The sequence below is a fragment of the Anopheles merus genome, chromosome 2R (assembly GCF_017562075.2).
Source record: "Anopheles merus strain MAF chromosome 2R, AmerM5.1, whole genome shotgun sequence".
Classification (NCBI taxonomy): domain Eukaryota; kingdom Metazoa; phylum Arthropoda; class Insecta; order Diptera; family Culicidae; genus Anopheles; species Anopheles merus.
In genome coordinates this window covers 38025524-38040653 of record NC_054082.1, presented here as the reverse complement: position 1 = coordinate 38040653, position 15130 = coordinate 38025524, and positions in this window count along the sequence as shown.

The window sequence follows — 15130 nt, the reverse complement described above, 5'->3', positions numbered from 1 at the left end:
CATCATTTGCTACGGCTTTGGAAATACAAATAAAACCAAACATTGAACCAAAGCATAGCAATTTGAATAACAAAAGGTAGCAAACATCAGGTCGTAAGTGAATAGAGCGGTCATTCTCCACTCCCACTTCCCCACCCGGTGGCATGCGCAAATGATTTTTGCCCTTTTTGTTTTTGTTCTGCTTTCGCGGCGGGTCGCACGGGCACGGGCCAAGATGTCCAAGGGAAAACATGAAAAATGACTACAAATTCGTCGTAATGGGATGCGATCTGATATGGCTGTTATGAGCCCGTGCCCAACATTGGCGAATACGTATGTGAGATGTTTTCCTTCGGTGACAATATCAGGCGTTACTGGTGAAAGCGTCTGTCGCCAGGGGCCGAGCTAGGGCACACAAAAACACCGAACCATGCAGACGGAAACGGAGCACAGTGTGTTTGTGCTGTTTGTCCCGCATTACGTCCATCTCGGGGCAATGCTGGAGGCAAATTTTTTGTTCTGCCAAAAGGGAAGAAAATTGAGCCATCATGTGTTAAATGGGCGCTTGGGTGTGTACGGTGTGTGGGGTTTTTCCTGGCAGGGAAGGCAAAGCGTATGCTTTCGTCGTTTGCTCACGTTGCGTGTAGTTTGATGGGCGTAATGTGTTCCACCAGAACAGGGTGGCTTCGCGATGGGAACTATCTTTTCATTAACATCAGTGCCACATGACGCTGATGATACACTCATCGTGGGTAAGGTGGAAGACATCTGCCAGGTCGGCGCTCATATCTGTTGCAAATTGCTCCCTGATTGCCGTGGCATATTTCCATTGGAAAGAAGTAAGAGCAAAACAAAGCGTTTCCCAGCTATGATCCGGTGGGACGGAATGATGACGTACAGCGGTGTTTGCTTTTGCGTTTGTTGAGAAATGGAATGATTGGAACAGTACAAAAAACAGATCAATATCAGTTGAGGTTTGTTTTCAATTGGAAGCGACACATATCGGCCGTGTATTGAGGACAAACAAATTGATTAACGCTGCTGAGCAAACACTTGAGCAGGTAAGTTAAGGTCACATGAGTGTTCTAGTTTATATTTTGGTAGTTTATGTTTATCATGCTAACAGATTTAATATGATTTTTTTATAAAATGCAATTGATATTGTAAATGACAATAATGAAATGAAGCGCATTTGAATGGATTGGCGCATATTAATTAATTAAAAATATATATTTCTCGCTTATCCTGTCTAGATCTTAGGTTAATCATGACTACACTGGCAAACAAGGGAACCCTTTACAAACCCTTCTTGCACAGGAGTTATCATTTTCTTTTTAAGAACATGCTGTTTGTCAGTATAAAACGTTAATAAATCACTCAATTTATCAATCAAAGGAAGCAATAGAACTGGACAAAATTATCGATTTTTTTACTGTTAAAACTTACCCAAAAAGTTGTCCTTTAGGTCATTTAGATGGTGTTTAGAGGTTGAGGGGATTATTAGAAGTCAATTTGAATGTCAATTTTATGGAAATTTTGGGACTTTTCTCATTTTTTGTTGCAACATGGCAAAAGGCCGTATTTAATTACATCAGTAATTAAACAATATCCACCACATGGTTAGCAGCTCCATCGGCGTATTGGAGGAGTTTAAGATGTCGAACAACTTGCGTCGACAGGTTCACTCCATAGCGACGGCATCTTTGCTTGTCCCTTATTTTTTGTTTGCCTGTGAAAATGATAAGCGATAGTCACTTGAGCTTTATTTGCAGTGATTTTTTTGTTGTTGAGTCCACACAAATAAGGCAGACATTGAACAAAATGCCAACGTAATGGATGAAACTTAAGGAATTTACAAGGATATGGGAAGGATAAAAGGGCATCGTCTTGTTGGATTCAATTAAGTGGTTCGTCCGGCTCAAGAATGGATCGGACTAAGCTGTGGCGATTGTTCTAACCTTCATCTGCCTGTTCTTTTTTTATTTTTATTTTTGGTTTTGCCTCACATCCTTCAGATTTTGGGGAATTGGAAACCCTCGACAGGGAAAAGGAAGCAGCAGGAGTGAGTTTCCGGTTGCGCGTCAGTTTACGTTGTCCGAAAGGCGGAAAAGGCTAACGTTGGGATCTGTTTTCGATGCTGTTGTTGTTGTTGTTGTTGCTGCCGCAGCCAAGTAAAAGCCTTCGAGCGATTCCGTGGAAACCAAATCCCGTACACGACTTTTTGCGTGAGGAGTACGATAACAACACACACCGGAAGGCTCTGTGGACGGCAGGAAATGAAAACAAAAAATCGTACCAAACACTCGACAACAAATAGCGAAGAAAAGCTCGAAAAGCACCCGTACGGGAACCCATGTAACCTAGAGGGGAAAGGGAACGAAAATATACAATCAGCTAAAACGCCACGCCAAATTCCAATCCCGGCTCCGAATGCTTTAATTTGGTGTTATTTTTGCTTGAATTTCGGTGCCATTGGGAAGTTGGGTGCCCAGCGAATGAGACAGGGTGAGGATGACCGGTGTGCGGCTGGTCATTCCCTCAATGCTAATGTCTTTCGATGGAACGAAGCAGAAAGCATAAAAAAACAAAAACAAAACAAATTTGCTAACAAGGAAGTGCGATGCTAGGGAGACGAGGACGATGGAGGATTGCAAATTTTCTAATGGTCTTTGGCATCAATTTAATTAAGTAAAAATGAAAACAATGGCATTTTGATTGAGTTCTAATGGAGCAGAGATGTGTTCGGGCAAAACTGTTTTGTGCAATAGAGAATTTCATGCCCTAGATGAAGGAATGGATTTTGAAAGTGCTTTCTATGCATTGAACCATTTTGGAGTCACTCTTTATCGTTTAGAAAAAATAAAAAGAAAAATGTCGAAAAAATATATCAACCATAAGCATTTTCTTTTTTTTTTGTATTGATCAGTAAGGAAGGCGCGATCGTCTTTTGAATTTATTTGAAGTTCGAGATTTTATATACTAACAACACCGATTAAGACATGCTTTTTTCTTTAATTGTATGTTTTGTATATTATAAAATGAATCATCAAATGAAATTATTAGTGATTTATTCACTATGGTTTATCTTAAAATAAGTAAAACTTTTGTTTTTTGTCTGTAACGGATGGAAATAATACAAAACTAATTTAACCGAGGAATTGGAAAGCATAGGCTGTCTTTAATAGCACTGCCGAAAATAATGATGATGATGACTAATGATGAGAATGATACAAGCTGCAGTCCAAGGGGTACGAAAGAGACAGCACTATAGAATAGTTGTCAACGCCTACTTCCGAACAATGCTATATCCCATTGAAATAGTCTTTTATATGCCAGAACAAAACTACAACTCGCTGAACATGTCTATAAAATCCTCGAAAACCCTGCAATCTTTGTGGCATTCATTTTCTAAAATTCTTTTTCTAACAAAAACATAACTTCAGGGCAAATTCAAAGTGTATGTGTACTGTCGTTAAAAAATCAAACACATTCAAAACTGCATGGAACGCACTAGGTTTGTTATATTCGAATAGATACAGAAGTTTTGAAACAAATGATAAAAATGATCTTGAAAATGTGTCCACTTAATTTGAGAAACCCCTAGTATGACAAAACAAATCCATCATATTTCCAGTAACCATTCTTAAACTGCCATTCACAGTCTCGTACAATTGCGCAATTGCGATACATAAATCACAGACAAATTACATGCACCGCTGACAGCACTGGTGCATATTATACAGATTGTAATTTTCTTCGCCGTCGGTCGCTATAACGCTGGCGATGGCCCACCTTCAGTTCGCTGATGTTTTAACGCATCAGAACATCATCAGTCGCGCACTCATCAGTTTGAATGGTTGTGAACACGTGTGTCTCAAAAAAAAAGTTTAGGAACAGTGAATACACACGTGCCTCCTGCAATGCCGCATCAGCGAATGGATGCCAGCTCGTTGTAGCCGGTCAGCATGTCGTCAACGCAAGCGTATGCCTTACCCGTCTAGGCGACATCAAGGAGACTCGAACAAAAAGTAGCGCAGAAAAAACTGTGACACCGGTTCGCCAGTTCATTATTGGGCTTGTGGTTTTCATCAGACGCCTCAGCATACCATCGCCATCTTCAGTAGGTGGACTACGGCACCTGCACGACAGCAGCCTCTGCGGACGAGCCACACGCAAGAAAGAAAAAAATAAATGCGTCCTCCAACACCCAGACACAAACACACATGGGCTGCGTTGGCACATGCTTCAAAAAGCAAAGCTCATTCGTTTTCCCACATTACCCGCCATTATTCGCTTTCATCTTTCGCCTTCACACACTACGCGCTCGCGCGCGTTCGTTCTGCATTCGCTGCGGAATGATGGAGCCCGCCGTCGTCGTCGTCGTCGTCGACGGTACGGTGTCGTTCTGCGGAAAATAAATGGCATTATAAGTATGTAATTTAAAATGAAATAAAGTTTCATTCCCGACCCAGATCGCCAAGGAATGATTTTGAAGGGAGAGCAAGGGAAGGGAGAATGAGCGCCGGTAGAAGCTTTCTTTTACATTTACCAAGAACGCACAGCCTCCGCTGAAAAAGAAAGAAAAAAGTCATATGCCAGTGTCGTGCCCTGGAAAAACTTGCCCTTAGAAGGCTCGGCTGGGCAAAAAAAAAAGGCAAAGCTGAAACCAAAACTGTAGCTAAGTATGGTACGAGCACTGCAAAGGGCTGGGAATGTTTGGTGTAGCGTTGTACCCTTCTTCTTGTGCCTAATTTTCATCGGACTGATGAAGTTATTTCTCAACGCACGAACCACCCGGTTGTGGAGGTTACTGTTCCCGACTGCTTCTTGCCGGTGGGCGTAGGGAAGGAATGGTTCGTACAACTACTGCCACTAACCATTATGCTCAAAATCGGAGCAAAGTTGTTGAAACATTCCAACTCGTTTCGTACAAGCAGGCAAAAGAGGAAGTATGTAGCAGTGCGAGCATCGTTACAGTTATTGTTTTGTACGGGTGCCAGTTGAACAGTACAGCACAAATCATTTGCACACTGTAGCGGGGTCTGCCATCCTCTTTGGGCAATTACTTGCCATTGAAGATATAACGCTTTTGCCAAAATGGCGAACACAATGGAGTGGATTGCCTTGTGAAGAGGGTAAAAGATCATACATCATAGCGTTTTTTCCCTTACTAGTCAGTGTTGGTTTCGTTTTCAAAGCAAATCTCTATCTTCGTTTAAAAATTTGCTTGCCTGATGAAATCGAAATCTTGTTATCATGCTGAACGTACACACCTTTGGCGCGTCTAATCCTCTCTTGACACGCCTCCGTCTGTCCAGCATGGCCCGGTGTATTAATCAGCGTACAAGGCAAGATTTGGGCTTAATCCAGGGGACGACACAGAACGCCACAAACCGACACCGGTGTAAGCGAGGTTGAAGCAACGCCACGTAACTGAATCTCCATGTCATTAAGCCCAACGTGGGTCCCTAAAACAAACCCACAAGCGACTGTCTCACGGCGTCTTACGGTTTGCTGGGTGAAATGTGTAACACTGCATTAGCGGGAGGACGAATCCAAGAAGGCATAGGTAAAGTGACCCGAACGAGCAGCGTTTTGATGTGTGATGGAATGACGAGAGACAGATAGATAGAGAGAAAGAGAGAGAGAGAGAGAGAGACAGTGAGATATGGAGAGGAGAGCGAGAGCACCAAATTTAAATGCATTGAGACGTGGGAAGGATACGAGTTCAAATCGAGCATAATTTATGTAAATAGCACGAGATTAGTTGAAGACTTTTGATGGAGAGTAAGGATCCTTTGCAAGGACGTGCGTCTCGCCAGTCCACCAACGCCAAGGCGGGTATCTGGTGCACAGGTATACTCATCCGACGTTCGGTGCTGCCGGTACGTTTAGAGGATATTACGCACCTTTGATATATCCGCCACCCGTACTGCCATCACCACGACGTGTCCTACCCGTCCCTGCGGTCCACAGGAAGCAGCTATCGTAATTTTTCACCTTACCGACTTTAAATCCACTTCGGGTGAAATGGTGCCGAAGGATCAAATCCCGCACACGTACGTTTTCGTGCCTTTGAGCGGATGGACACCGTTCGTGATGGCACGGGATCCGCGGGGACATGGCAAAGAACGTGGGTCGCCACTCGCCCGGCATACCTGGCGAAGGATACGATGGTTGGGATTTAAATTTAAATTTTTCGCCTGATTTACGACACTTGCGAGTGGCTCAAGTTGCGCGGAATTCCGAGCGTTTGGAAACTTTTCCTATTTTCCACGGGCATCGGTGAAGACACAAGCTCGTTCAAACACACACATAGTCACACATACGCATTAGCATTCGACTGGTTGGCAAATGGGAATGGATATTGATTCTGGAGAAAACGAACTCGTCGGATGGCGTCAAGCAGCCCCTCCGTCGTGTCCGATGGATGAGCCCGGATGCACCCACTAGCCGATGCATTATTACTAGCTTTTACGGGTATTATTGACATTCGGGGCGTTTGATGGATGAATGGCACAGACGGTTCGGTGCAGCTCGGTTCTGGCTGTTGCAGCTCGCAGAATTTGAAATCGAAACGAATGGGAACGAATGAGCGGGATCTTAGGCGTAATCTCCATCCATTTTCGAGCGGGTTGTCTTCCATTTTATCGGGAAAGGCTATCCTGCTAACGATTCTTCACAGCTTCAGTACCATTCCACCCCGTCCTGCAGCCTCTAGTTCTGGTTCTTAGGGGCTGATTTACGGTCTGTAGGTAATGCTTTTTCACCCTATTCCTGTTCCAGATTGGTGTGAAAATGCTTCTCGCTCTGTGTTCAAGCCATGCCGGTTTGCGCTTTGCTCACTATCGGCCTGCTAAATTGCTCGTTACGAATTCTGTGGATGTGCAATGTGTGAATTTCAATTTAATCGAAAAATGGGAAGATTTATTTCGACACCAAAAGGCGATCCGGGGATGTCAATCCGTTTGATGTTGTCGGCGCTTCTTTCTACTGTCGTTTGTAGAATCGTTCGAACCGTTGCTGGTGCATGCCAGCACCGGTCACGATTCTTTTCGTACAAAATCGTTCTTATTTTTTTTTTGTATTAACGACTTTCGGTGCAATGTTTTCATTCTTTCGCCATTATTTTCGACATGGAAAATGACGAAAAGGGGTTTGCTAATTATGGACGATGGGTTGATAAGCAGCCCAACTGCAGTTTATAATTAATTATTCAAGGGTTGCTCTTGGTATCACTGCATTACTACAATGGATATTTAAATAAGTTTGGTTGTGCTTAAAAATAATTAAATATTTTTTGTAGTTTTAAAGCATTGCCTTTTCGCATCCCTTTTTGCTTTGGATTTTTCAAAATAATTTTACCTGGTATTTTTGATACCTGATTTTACTTTTCCGTAGATAGTTGTGAATGGATGTCTGCTAGTTGTCCATTAACCAAGTGATGGATGTTTAAAGAAAACGAATTGATTTTTTTTTCTAATCTGAACCATACCTTTTACTGACCAATTGTTTCCCTCACCTTTAGTGTGCTCTTTACACATCACCACGAACACTGATTACTGACAGATACCGCGAGGAAGCTGCAGTGAAAGTTACTCACACTGCTCGCACGGTTCGACGCTTGCGACAAACAAAAAAACTGCAACACCAAGGACCGATGTTCTTTAATTACTTGTGAAAAGTAATTAAGATAAATACAGCTGCACCTGAAGCGTTCTCCGAAGGCGCCATCTTCACTTCATCGCGAAAGTTTTGCGTCAGCGGCTGCTGCAGCAGGGGCACGACGACCGGTGGCAAGGCACTATAAAGTGCCACACCGTGTCATACTTACAAAAGTGACAGTATGTGTGTGTGTGTATCAGCGCCTTCTCCATTAGCGAGCAGTGGACGCACGTGCGGATGGTATGACGGAGCGGTGGCGGATCCGCTTCACCTTAAAGGGTACTTAGTGTTGTCAAACAGTTTTAAAAACTTTCTCCACTCACCGTTCAGCTCCGAGCGTGCTTGCATTGGTCGCGTGTCGACTTTGGTTCGCTGCTGCCAGCCAATTAATATGAGTGCCACTCGTCCACTGGCGGTGGCGCTGGTGTGGTGTGCATTACATTGTGCGTGGTGTGGTAGCAATTAGCATGCCCGATCCGGTGCGGGGCCACCGTACGGCCCGGGGGTTTTGGGCACGTGGCAAGATGCCTTCATTAGTTTCGATTCGTGTTTGTTTTCGATGCATTTTGATTTCTAAACTGCTCCGATTCGATGGTAGCTGATAAAGCATGCCAGGTTTCATGCGTATCCTCGCCGATCTGTTCATCAGCTAGAGCGGAATTGTTTGCACTGCATCAGCTTCCGCGTGGCGCAGTTTTCTGTATGTAATTGTATCCACTTATTAGCGAACGCTACTGATCGATCGCGCACATTGATTAGCTGCACCGTTGTTGTTCCCATGCGATTTCATTTAGTGATTTAGTTCTGCGGTGCTACAAGCGAAGCAGCCACCTCATGAAGTCGCCGTATGGGTGCGTTTACCCGAGCGGTAGTTAAAACAGATAATTTATGCTGTTCATTAAATCAAACTTTTGTACTCCTGCTGCCCAAATCTCCCAGCCGACCCGCGTTCAGAGGCGTGCTATCATTTTACGAACTTCCAAGTTAGTGCAAAAAATGGTGAAGCGAATCCATACAGCAAACGGTTCGGCCACCTCGTTTGTCTAAAGGAGTGAGAGTGCCGTGTGTTCGGCGCATTTGACACCGGCTTCCGGCTTTGCGAAATGTGTGCGTGTGTGTGTTTTTGTGTGATTTGAATGGTCTGTTTTTCTTTCGTTACGTCCGTGCCGTGAACCAAAATCCTGATTCGGCAGTCCATTTCCGATGCAGGCCCGCGGCACGGCAAACAATGCCAACATGTGGCATCCAAAAACAATAGTGCGAGCATATTCGGCACGGCTCAGTTGGTTGGCTGGTCGGAAAATGAAATAGTGCCGTTTAGTGGGCCGATTTGCGGAAGCTGATTGTAGGCTTTAGAAAGCTGCATCTAGGAGAGGGATACGGTGTTGGGCGGGTAGCGCTCTCGAAGGGATACTTTCATAAATTAATGCAACTCGCTGTGGGTCAAGCGGACTGGGAACTGGGTAGTCATCAGGCTTCATTTACTGTTTGCTATAGAAATTTGCGGCTATCATTCTTTTCGGTATGCATTTTAACGAGGAAAATTAAGATAATTGTTTGGAAATGCGTGTTCGAAACCGCGAGTGAGGGATTGTTTTACAAAATTCATTGCCTAAATAGAGCTCATTGTGTAACGAAATTGAACAACCGTTTGATAATATTATTAGGGTATTTACTGTTCTGTAAGTAAGTAAATAAAGCTTACAAAATTGTACTTCACCACAGGTATATATTTTCTTATTTTATTTTTATTTATTCACCATACAAAAGTAATAAGCAATAGTGAAAGTAGCATGTACTTATAAATGTAGCATTTGCATATATAAAGGTAGCTGGTGCCGTAGTACTGTCGTCAACTCGTACGACTTAATAACATGCCCGTCATGGGTTCAAGTCCCATATCACCTATGCCCCTTAGGTAGGACTAACTGTCTTGCTATGGGCAATCGATAAGTCACTGAAGGTCAAGCTTTTTTTGGTATAGCAAGGGCTTGACCCACAACGGATGTTCTCATTTTCAGTGAAATATATATACTACAACAAATTAACAAGTATGGAAGGTAATGAGATCATTTGTTGGTATACATGAAATAGTTAAAATGAGTTTTTGCTATAATTAGTTTCACCGTTTTTATGAAATAAATATCGTCACAGCAATTTGTTACATGCAAAGCAGCAATTGCAATGTTAAATATAGAATTATACATGTTTAACTTACATCGAATGATACGTTATAAATGATAAAAAACCGTTCATTCAGCGCGTCATTAGTGGCGTGGTCCACCATTTCCAACACTTGCCCCACAACGGTAGACCCTTTCCCTCAGTTCCTTGCAACCACAGTGACTGACAGTTGTGCGACGAGCCAGTATGGTTACGGTTTTGGAATAATTTAATTGATCGTAATCAGAACAGTACAAGCTACCTGATTCCTATGTGCCCTGGCGTCTACCCGCTGCACGCCGGGCCGAAACCGTCTCCTGTCAAGCCATGCACCATCAATCTCGTGCTTCGTGCGTCATGTTTACGAGCTGCAAGTACGCCCGGCCGATGTACTTTTATCAACCCATTTCATGTCCCGCGCAGGAGTTCATTGCGGTTCCATTGACGCGATGGTAGCGATGGTGCACTTTTGAGCCGGGATTCGGAAGCCTCATTGGAACCAGCGCCGAGCACCGGGAGCTTACGGTCTGCTGGCATCCCCGGGCAGCGCTCGATTTGTATACGGGGCGGTGTGATTTAGCGTGAATTTAATTAAATTATTCAAAACTGTTTACAAAAGGCACTTCCCGGTGCCAGTACCTCCGTACCCCTTGTTGGCATGCACTCAGCCTGGAACTGTTTTGCAAGTTGTGCCAAGTGTCTATTGTGAAGAGTTTTGAACGGGCGGCAGCAAAATGGTGCTTTCGTTGGGCGCTAACGCTGCCACCCTGTACTGGCTCAATATTTCATTTAATTTTGCTACTGTTCTCTTTGAATTTCTCCGCCACTCTTGTGCTTCTTTGCTCACTTTTCCCTTCCTTTTTACCCTTGCTTTTCCTTTTCCAGTGCTGCTGTGGTGCCCCGACCGAATGCTCCGGAGCCATATTCTGCGGTTTGACATCCGATTTTGATGGGGCATGTGTGTGACATTTTATTATATCGATGATTGTAATGAAGTTTCTAATTAAGTTTTATTGATTTACGACGCACAAGCGGGGCAAGGTTTGTTGTTTGCGTGTTAGTGTGTGTGTGTGTACACACTGTTATCAGGCTGGTACAATGTGCGGGATGCTCTTGATTGCAGCTACTTCACGGCACAACATGCTTTAATACGAAATTAGGCAATGGGTAGGTATGACATGGCAATAACCTCTGTGCAGATTTACAACAGGTAAACATCCGTGCGGGAAGGGATAGGTGGATGGGAGTTTAATTTAATAGTGTCATAGATTAAAATAATTCATTACAAAACAGATCCCTCACCTTCCGGCCATCAGTGTAACGTACCGCTTTATGGTGGTTTGGTTTGTACGGTTGATTGTCATTTGTTTGTTGAAAACTGTTGATTGCGGGTTGACATTCGTGCTTCGGTAGGCTAGTCGGTGTAATCTAGCATGCAACTAGAAAAAGACTCTGCCCTGTAAAACAAAATTGCTCGTATATGTGAGGTAATGGCTGTTCAGCATCTAAAAAAATACGTGTGATATAGAATGTTGATGCATTTTAAATTACAATTGTGTTTGATTGCTTTGAGTTTGTATAAATATCAAGTTTTATTTATATTTATATCTATAAGATATAATCAGTTTTTGATTTTTGTAAAATGCTAACCTTAATTAACTACAAGTAAATATTTAAAACATTCATGCTCTTCATTAAATCGATGATAATAAACTGAACTATCTTAAATGCCCAACGTGCTTTATTATAACAACCTTGATACTATATAATAATTCATTCAAGAATTTTAGCAACAATTTTTTTACTGTTTTTGAAAACATGTTTCTTTTTTTAAATCTTCTTTTTTGTTTTTTTTTTTAAATATAGAATCCTCCTCCTTTTTCTCCTTTTATATATGCTCCTGGGAAACGAACTTTTTGCATTCATGCATTTACAATTGCATTTACAATGCGTTTATAGTTTTATAATAGTCAGTATTGGCACTGACATACTCAGAATGCATTTATGGCAAAAGTGTTAATGGCATCTTCATTCTTGTTCCAATGGATTTTTTTTGTTAGATAAAATGTAATGCTTATATCATTCATTGACCGGTAGAGTGCATTTATTAAAAAAATATAATTTACATTTCTGTCGGACGCTTTTTACTACAAAACTCCATCAAAATATACAATTTCATATACGACTATCAATATGGTAGATTATTTGTTATGAATGATAAACCATGTATTAAACAACAAACATGTCTGTTTACTCCATAGAATGACGTTTTTTCTCGCCGTTTGTAATGTTGCTGTAATAATATTGTACCAAAACGAAAGTGCATTCAGTTCTGCAAAAAAGGGTTACGTACAGGGTCAAGGATGAAACAAAACAAAAACATAACGAGCCTTGTGGTTAATCACTAGTGCCTACATTTCTCAAATTACCTTTTCACTTGTACGGGCGTGTGCAACTCCCTCGTAGACGAAAATTCCATTACCGGTGACAGCGTTAACGCTGAGCAAGGCAGTTATCATCCGTTGGGTTGTTTCCACCGCTCCTGCATGCTTTCCCTTGGATGTTTGCCGACAGTTCGAAAAGGGACGATAAAGGATAAACTTTGCACCTTTCCAGTGCTGCGGGTGGATGAAGCTAAGGGTGTTGCCAGGGAAAAACTTTGATGTGAAAATTAATTACATCATATCACGTATTTTTGAGGTATCAGGCCAGTAAGACGGTTCGGTGGTTGCCGAGTCATGTACCGTTTTTTACCTTCTTCATCCACGCGCCAGAAGGCATCTTAATCATGTACCTTGCAAGGTAGATCTGCCGCCAGCTCGTGCCGTACCGTCCGTGTCCGCACGTCTGCATCCTAGAACCAGAGCAGAAGTGGCAGACACAATTAAGAACCGGCACCAGAGGTCCGTTCTCTCGGTGAAGGTTTCTAGGTTTATGTTATTCTTGTGTGTTTGCTGAGAGGCTCCAGCTCTGCGCGCCTTAGCTGGACTTTGCGGATAAGGTTTAATTAGATTTTGAAGCTCATATCGTCATCATCACCATCGCAATCCGGACGCATCCAGTATGGTACTGTGGAACCGGTGGTGTAAATGTGACATGGGTGGAGTGCGGTGCAGTTAGTAACGGTTCAAGGAGCACTTTCGACGATAAAACAACATCTTTCAATCGACGGTAACACAAGATGCACATAATCATGCCGTTCTTTCGTGTTATTGCCCTGAGCTGCAGTCGAAGCAGTAGCAGCACCATCAGCAGCAGCAGCAACACCAGCAGCTCAATCAATTTCGTTAGCACTCGCTAATAAAGTGAGAAGGCCAAACGAAGCGTTAGATTAATGTTTTTAATTACAAAGCAATTAGACGGGGAGAGCTTGGTCGCAGCAAACCTTCCGCATCTGGAAAGGTAACGAGCAGGTTATTTATAATTGGTTAATACTGTTTATCAACCATCAAGCTCTGTCGCCTTGGGGAGATCGCCTTAAGAACTTTCTAGGAATGGTGTATCATTAGAACACTGCATCTTTACTAAAATGAAAAAAAACCAGAAACATCTATCATTGCTTAAGCTGTACATAACAAATAATGGAAAACCAAATACTCAATATTCTCTGCACACATAATGAGCTTAATCAAAAAAATGATAATCTATCCATTAAATTATTTTCAATTCATATTCTCAATTGTGTCAGTAACATCAGCTACAGTTGTATCCATTCAAAATACAATGTCAATAATAATAAATCAAATTCAATAAATGTATCTAAGGATATAAAGTAAAAAGGCTGGATTATTGACGGTGTTCGAACACAGCCAAAAAATAATGTATGAAATCTAGCAGAATTTCCTATCCTTAAAACACGGATTTTACAGTTTAAAAGTGACGCCGGGGACTCTAAATATTGTCTAAACAATCTCTTCCGTCCTATGTAAATAAGTTCATCTTTCTTATTAGTTTCGATGTCCGTTATGATGTGCGTCATCCAAAACTTTGGCTTCATTTACATGATAAATTGCGCCAAATATCTCATAATGGCAATGTGCTTAACTTCAAATCAATAACAATGCCAAAACGGTAGGTTTTTGTAGCAAGCCACCGCCAGCACCTTCGTTACCGGCTGCCGGCTTGCATCATCACCGTCTTAGTGGAGAGAGCATCGCAAAAGTTTGCTGGTTGGACCCACCCACGTGCCTCAATTAATCATTGATAAGCAAAATAAATCTGTTCGGACACATGGTCGTCTTGTGCGCCGGGTTGGCAGGGCTGGCGGTAGTGGCTAAGAACCTGCCGACCAAACCTTCCCGGAAAATCCGGGACAATCCGATTGGGTAGCGGCTGGTTCCCGCAATCCCCGCGCTCTCACACGCACGGGGATGAAGTGTAACATGATTAATTTGCACCATCTTCGAGACGAAACAAATCGACCGTTTACCGACCAAGTGGCGACGAAAGTTTCCACCGCAAGATTATCAGCGGTAGCCGAAGTGAACGGAAATGATCCAATCAGATCATTGCTGTCCGGGTATGGGGAATACGGGCTGGGGAAGGGAGGCAGATTGGCTCGATGAAATGGTTCGATAGTGAATAGCTGCGGTACTGCTGGTACCGAACAACCGTAACAAAAGCTGCTGCATCTGGGGTTTGTTTGAACGGTTTTCGGACAACAAAAAACAATAACCAATTCCGTGTCTGGGACACAGAGCGCTGCGTCGCTGCGTAGTGATGCAGTTCTTTCGTCGTCCGTTCGAGGAAAGCTCATTAGTATTCTTTCGTTTGACAGTCCTGAAAAATTACTTCCAAGATTTACAGCTCCCGATTGGTGGTGGAAAGAGAATCTACTATTCGCCTGTCAGTCGTGTGACTTTTCACAATCCACACCACTCTGGGACTGGCTGAAGCCAAGACTGGCGCCGTTCGCTGGAAAAGTCAACCGAAGATCAAACGGGGTAAGGCAAACAATCATCACCGCACAGTCGGGCCAGACCGTGTCGACGGATAGTGGAAGGGTTTTTTTCTGTAGAAAATGCTTCATCCCGTTTTTCGACTGCGTGAATGTGTGGGACAGGAAATTTCATCGAAGCGCTTTCGTCACTGTCGCACGGTGAATGTAGATGTTTGAATTCACGGAGAATGCACTTTTTTTCCTTTTCCACCTTGTTTGCCAGTCAATCCCATTCGTTCAACCGGCAACCGACGACGCTGTGGTTCGTTTGTATTTTTATGCAAATTATTTGATTTATGAGCTTTTCATTAATCACAAAATATCTACCATAACCCTTTTCGCTTCAAACATCATCACCCTAAAGGAAGCATATCTTTGGCCGAA